The sequence below is a fragment of the Dysidea avara genome, chromosome 2, assembly GCF_963678975.1.
Source record: "Dysidea avara chromosome 2, odDysAvar1.4, whole genome shotgun sequence".
In the NCBI taxonomy this organism is placed as follows: domain Eukaryota; kingdom Metazoa; phylum Porifera; class Demospongiae; order Dictyoceratida; family Dysideidae; genus Dysidea; species Dysidea avara.
Genome location: NC_089273.1, coordinates 28643586 through 28649952, shown reverse-complemented (window position 1 = coordinate 28649952; position 6367 = coordinate 28643586). Strand labels below are relative to the sequence as shown.

The 6367-nt window shown below is 39.3% G+C and overlaps 1 long non-coding RNA gene across 1 annotated transcript; it reads right to left on the bottom strand.

Moving 5' to 3' along the window:
• Nucleotides 1-2023: 2023 nt before the first annotated feature.
• On the bottom strand, nucleotides 2024-3055 carry LOC136244187 (uncharacterized). The gene is made up of 2 exons (XR_010695073.1): nucleotides 3019-3055; nucleotides 2024-2211 (listed from the first exon to the last, which is right to left on the bottom strand). It is a non-coding gene; the product is annotated as an uncharacterized lncRNA (long non-coding RNA).
• Nucleotides 3056-6367: the final 3312 nt, after the last annotated feature.

The window sequence follows — 6367 nt, the reverse complement described above, 5'->3', positions numbered from 1 at the left end:
GTACCATTATGCTATGGCATTACAATTTTCAGCTTGTAGTAAGCATTTAATTGGCATCATGATGCAAGTTACAGAATACAAATATACTATTCCAGTCCTAAGATATGACCTGTAGAGTGATGGGGTGTAGCTTGTGCCCACATATCCTGTTTTCGCAGGCCCGGTCACATTTACTCCATTATAGAATTATATTACATTGCAAGTTATTCTGTAGAAAGTTCAGCTACAAACAAGTCAGCGTGTAGTCAGATCAGCTAGAAGAAGGTACCTAATAGAGAGTTCAGCTACAAAGAAACTATCATGTAGAGAGTTCAGCTGCAAACAAATCAACCTGTAGAGAATTCAGCTACAAACAAATTGCCCTGTAGAGAGATCAGCTAGAAGAAGTTACTTTGTAGAGAGTTCAGTTACAAAGAAACCATCACGTAGAGAGTTCAGCTGCAAACAAATCCCCCGGTAGAAAGTTTCCACTATGAATAGATCACCCTGTAGCGAGTTCAGTTAGAAACTAGTCATCCTGTAGAGAGATCAGCTAGAAGAATTACATTGTAGAGGGTTCAGCTACAAAGAAACCATCGTGTAGGGAGTTCAGCTACAAACAAATCCCCCAGTAGAAAGTTCCACTATGAACAGATCACCCTGTAGAGAGTTCAGTTAGAAACAAGTCATCCTGTAGAGAGATCAGCTAGAAGAATTACTTTGTAGAGAGTTCAGCTACAAAGAAACCACCATGTAAGAGAGTTCAGCTGCAAACAAATCACCTGTAGAGTTCAGCTGCAAACAAATCACCCTGTAGAGAATTCAGCTACAAACAAATCACCCTGTAGAAAGATCAGCTAGAAGAAGTTACCTTGTAGACAGTTCAGCTACAAACAAGTCATCCGGTAGAGAGATCAGCTAGAAAGATCACCTTGTAGAGAGTTTAGCTACAAAGATATCACCCTGCTTCATCTTTTCTTCTTCCTAAAAAAATGATAGGTTAAAAAGCCCTAAAGCCGGCCATAGGCCGGCTTTGGGGTATACAAATACAAAAAGACGAGGGGTCCGTAACGCAGTACTGAGATTTGAGATTTGAGAAATCTTAAGAAAGATTCAAGATTTTGACTGAGATTTTACAAGATTTTAAGATTTCAGTTAAGATTTGAAATACTTTTAAATACAATGTTGTAGTGCTATGGAGCCGTGTTCTGTGCCTGGTATGAGTCGAGGTACGAGTCTACTGAAGAGGCTACTCTTTAGCTATTGCAATACTGCATACTACCAGCAATAGAACTTAGTATATGTGGCTACTTTGCCTAATTAAATTGGCGGCTTTGCCCGCTGACACGTAGCAAGTTAGCCTATAGCTAATGAAACTGTTCCCAATGCATCTATACAGTTACCTCACATAGTAAGTAATCATGACTAAGAGCTAGCTCTCCTTGTAGTGATCTCAGTAGTGATGAGAAAATGCCTAGATCTTGAGTTGTACATACTTCATTTGTACTGAGCAACCAAGATAGTGACATAGCAAACTACTTCAGTGCTGGTCACCGTAGCTAAAGCATTCAATCAAATCAAATAGCCCTGCATGCGCACATATATAAGCTCAGTAAATCTCACTCTAGAGTTGGCAAAGCTTAATTATACTATTATTAACTACTACTTTGCCCTAGCTTTTCATGCTGCACATGTATAGCTGTATTATAATACTGTATGCATCAAATAATATGTCTAAAATCATCATGTTTTGCCATGTCCATGCAAGTTGTGTACATTTTAGCTATATCATTATTTAGACATCTCTTGCAACTGCTGACAGTTGGACTGCATAATTGTCTTGATAATTGTGTACAGGAACTTCAGCATATCAATGGTGTAGTTGACTTCAGCAAATGTGGAATAATATGATATCAAAGATACCACACAATTAGATTTTACACATAGATTCCACACTTATATATAATATAACTTATAGTGCAACTATCTTTGAGACTGTCTACCTGAGTTAGCAAAGTGATATGGACATTGACCCATTGAGATATAAATTATTAGCTAGCATGCTTGTTAAAGTTTGTGCGTGTATTGTAAATTGTATGTATATACATACGTACATAAACTCAGCTAAGCGAAGGTATCAGATGCGTTCATGTGTTCAGCGCAAGTATATCAACTTCCAAACTGGTAGTGGATAGTTCCTGAGGTTGCTGCTCCATCTCCTATTATCTTTCACTAAACAATAATAGATGAGATAGTAATTTAATCTGCTCGAATCTGTTCAGCTAAGAGTGTGATATCATTTGGACACATTACTTGCTGGCATGGTAGAGTTAAGCTTACACATTACATTGTGCATGTTGCTACATAGCTAATTATAATTGGACTAATCTTTCATACCTGAGCTTAATGTTGTGGGATGCTGGCACAAGATACCAGTGCAGGAATATTCAAAAGCATGCAAATTCTTTGTAACCAAAACCTTAAGATTTCAGAGACTCCAGCCAGCCGTGTTGTGACTTGATCCACAGCCACATACAATCAAGACATGTGCCTATGGTTATGAAGCCATAGCAGGGATTATTAGTCTTCTCTGTATTCTTCTTGCCGGCATGTCTCTGACTCCCTATACTGACAAAGGCTTTCAGTAGCCTTCACAGCTGAGGTCCCATATGAGTGGGATAACAAATTAAACTACATAGCAAATATCACTACTCGTATCACTAAAAGCAGGGGTCCCACATGTGTAGCTAAACTTTTCATTTGCTGCATGAATGTTGGCTAGTCTATATCGAGGTCTATACTATATCTAGAATATAGAGATTGAGATGTGTTGATTATAATTACTGCATGATGATTTTCAAGAATGTGAATATTGACGAGACGTGCTAGCTACTCCTGATTTATAACTAAAGAGCTCACTAGATGTAGCTGTTAGCTATTGGAGTTTTATCTTGGCTATTATGTCAGGAGCAATATGAATCCGTACATGCACCATGCTCACGCTTTTCACAGGTGTGAATTCAGTATGTATAGACTCACCTAACAAAGATCCGAGTCAGGGTCACTAACTAAACGAGTTCGTCAAGTAGCTAAAGGCGTTGCGAAGAAGAAACAACCTCGGGAACAACTGGCTATATCTCTGGCAATATAATCTCTGGCAATATACGTAGACTGCAAGAACCCAATAATCGCACAGTACACGTGGACGAACAGGCCTAGGTGCAAGACAGCCGCAAGAATACGTGTTAACAAGCAAGAGCTTGAGTAAAATATCCAAACGTTTACTGAAATTTACTAACAATAAGATTAAGATTTGATTGTGGTAGTCTCAGATTCAAATATTTCAGCGAGATTTTAAAGATTGTCACGAAGATTAGGAAGATTTTAAAGATTCCATGGATTTTAATGGATTTTGCAGATTTCACAGAGATTCAGAGATTTGAGAAGATTCTTGTAGATTGCATGGGGATTCCAAGAGATTTGAATCTCGGATAAGTTAGATTTAAAGCGTGGCGGACCCCTCGCAAAAAGAAGTGAAATCTAATCCAAAACAGCCTAGCTTTTTAAAAAGAGTGCGGCCCTCTGAAATGCTATGGTGAAAAAAATGTGAAATCCAAGGTGGCGGCCAAGAAATGGCTGTGATGGTAGGTTAATGGTAAAAATTTTAATAACGACAACTCAGGTGAATTTGGTGCCACTTGGTCTTGGCACAAAATACACCTGAATTGTCGTTATTAAAATTTTTACCATTAACCTACTATCACAGCAATTTCTTGGCCGCCACCTTGGATTTCACATCTTTTTTCACCATAGCCTTTTCTGAGGGCCGCACTCTTTTTTTACAGCTTGGCTGTTTTGGATTTGATATATATACGTAAAATCAAGACACACGATACGATGTCAATCTTGGAGTCCGTACTTGGCCAGAGACATCGACACCCTTGAAAAGGTTCAGAGACGTGCAACTAAACACCTTCGCGGATTAGCCCACTTGACTTATGAAAGCCGTCTTGAAATTCTGGATCTCTATTCTCTGTATTGCAGACGTCAAAGGGGTGATATGATTGAAAATTGAAACATATAAGATACTTAAACGACATTATGACTTGGACCCATCTACATTTTTTACTTTAAATACTGCTACCACCAGGGGCCACTCTGTTAAGCTTTTTAAAGAAAGATCAAGATTACTTGTTAGGCAGAACTTTTTTACAAATAGAATAGTGAATCTATAGAACTCCTTACCTGACTTTATCATTTCAGCACCAACAGTTGCAACCTTCAAGCTGCGCTTGGATAATTTTTGGAAGCAATCTAGATATGGGCACCTTCAAAGGCCTGAGGCATAGCCTGGCAAGTTAGCTTGCCTTGGCATCTACAAGCCCATTAAATAATAATAATAATAATAATGTCGTGCGGCCAAGTACAGCCAGTGCGGGCGGGACACACAAGTTTGTATTTTACAGCAACCAAGAAAACGCCATTTTCGCGCATCTGTAGCTCCATAGTGCCTGACCCGAAATTAACCATTTTTTGATGTGAAAACACCCGCGGGGTAGGGCAGTTCCCGTTACAAATTTGAGCAGAATCCGCCCATCCATCACTGAGATACGCACCTTCAAATTTCATCTTAGTTTCTTCATATTTTCTTTAGCTTCTTCTTTTCACTCCTTTGGAAGTAGAGTAACTCACCTAATATCGGATGGGCACCAAAATCGGATGGGATTACTCGAGCTACAATAGGATTTTTGAACAACTGATATGTTTTTAGAAAGTTCAAGGCTGAGGGACTTTGGACACCAAGTATCAGCTTTCTCAGTATCTTTGCCTGGTGGCAGAAGCCCTGCAAAGTCATCTTCGATTAATACGTACTGTATATCTAGTACAACACATTAGTGGCCCCACATATTCTGCTGGGAACATTTTAGACATCAAGACACACGGTAGTGTGTCGTGCGGCCCAAGAAGCCGGCGTACCACACCGTGAGTATATTAACAGGAAGAAAGAAAACGCGATTTTCACATCTTTGTAGCTCTATGATCCTTTATCCGATTGAAAACAAATTTGCTACAGAATTTCCGGCTAGGTAGGGGAGTCTACATTCCAAATTTGAAGAAAATCGCTCGCCATTTCCGAGATACGAGCAGCCAAAATTTGGGGTTTTTTTCTTCTTCGAGAGAGAAAACCATCAATTATGAAGTGAATAGCATATTTGTAATACTGTTCTTGGGTGTGTGTTCTATATTATGAAGTGATGAAAGTACATAAATTACAGAAAGTGTGATAGTCCTCGGTCACATGCGACCACGTGTATGGTCCTACGGAACAACCTGCGTGGGCATGGCAAGGGTGTGAATTTAAAAATAAAATAAAAGGAAGCTATATAAATTAACTAATACTAGTCACATCCAACCATTCTTTATTATTCCTGGCCAAATATATCCTCTCAGAGGCTAGAATACTTTGGTAGGCAGCATCATCTAAACATTTCCTTACAGTAGATTTGGGGATAGTTATGATAGGGTTGGAAAATTTGATGAAGTTCAGGTAGTTTCTAATGGAGGCTGGTTGGTAATGGCCAAGTGCTGAAATTTCAATGGTTTCATAATAACTGGAGATACTTAATCTGTCAAATTCTGCCAATAATTGTAAATATTCTATATTCGATTGCTTTCTATTCCGTGCTGATTCCAGATTATGGGCAGAGTCTAGTGGACAGGTCAATTCCAACATAGCAACAGAGTGGACTTGCGAATTGTATACAACAATATCAGGGCGATATGGAGTTATCAGAATCGAAGTTGGAATGGTAGCTTGACAGGCTCGGTGGTTATTCAAGTCAGCAAGCACTTGAATTAATAGATAGACAGTCAGCAAAAGCATTAGTAAGAAAGAGCAGAAAGCACCTGGTTATGGCGATAGGTGTAACGCTGCTGATTTAATGCAACAGGGAAACCATTCAAGATATGAGCTGTTGTAGTTCTGGAGGAATCGCATAATAAACACTTTGAATCACATTGTACTGACCACCTCCGCAGATTTATAGCAGTGGGGAGTGTATCAGAAGCGGCTCGTAAGAGAAATGATAGTTGGCCAGGATGAAACTCAGCCTACCAAGTCTTGCAGGAGATTTCCAATTCAGCAGAGCAACCAAACTTGGATTGGACAGTGAGTGTCTGCAAGTGATTTTCACATTGAGATTTATTGTACTGTGTAAGCTGAGTTTTAGCTTTTAAATACAGGGAACGAGCAGATGGTAAAACAGATAGCTGCTTCCGTGCATTGGCCAAGATGGAGTATTCATTGTAGTTAATCTGCAAAGCAACATTTCCAAGGTGTAGCTGTAGGCCTAACTCTTGGAGCCGAGGATCAGAAGTAGCACTGACA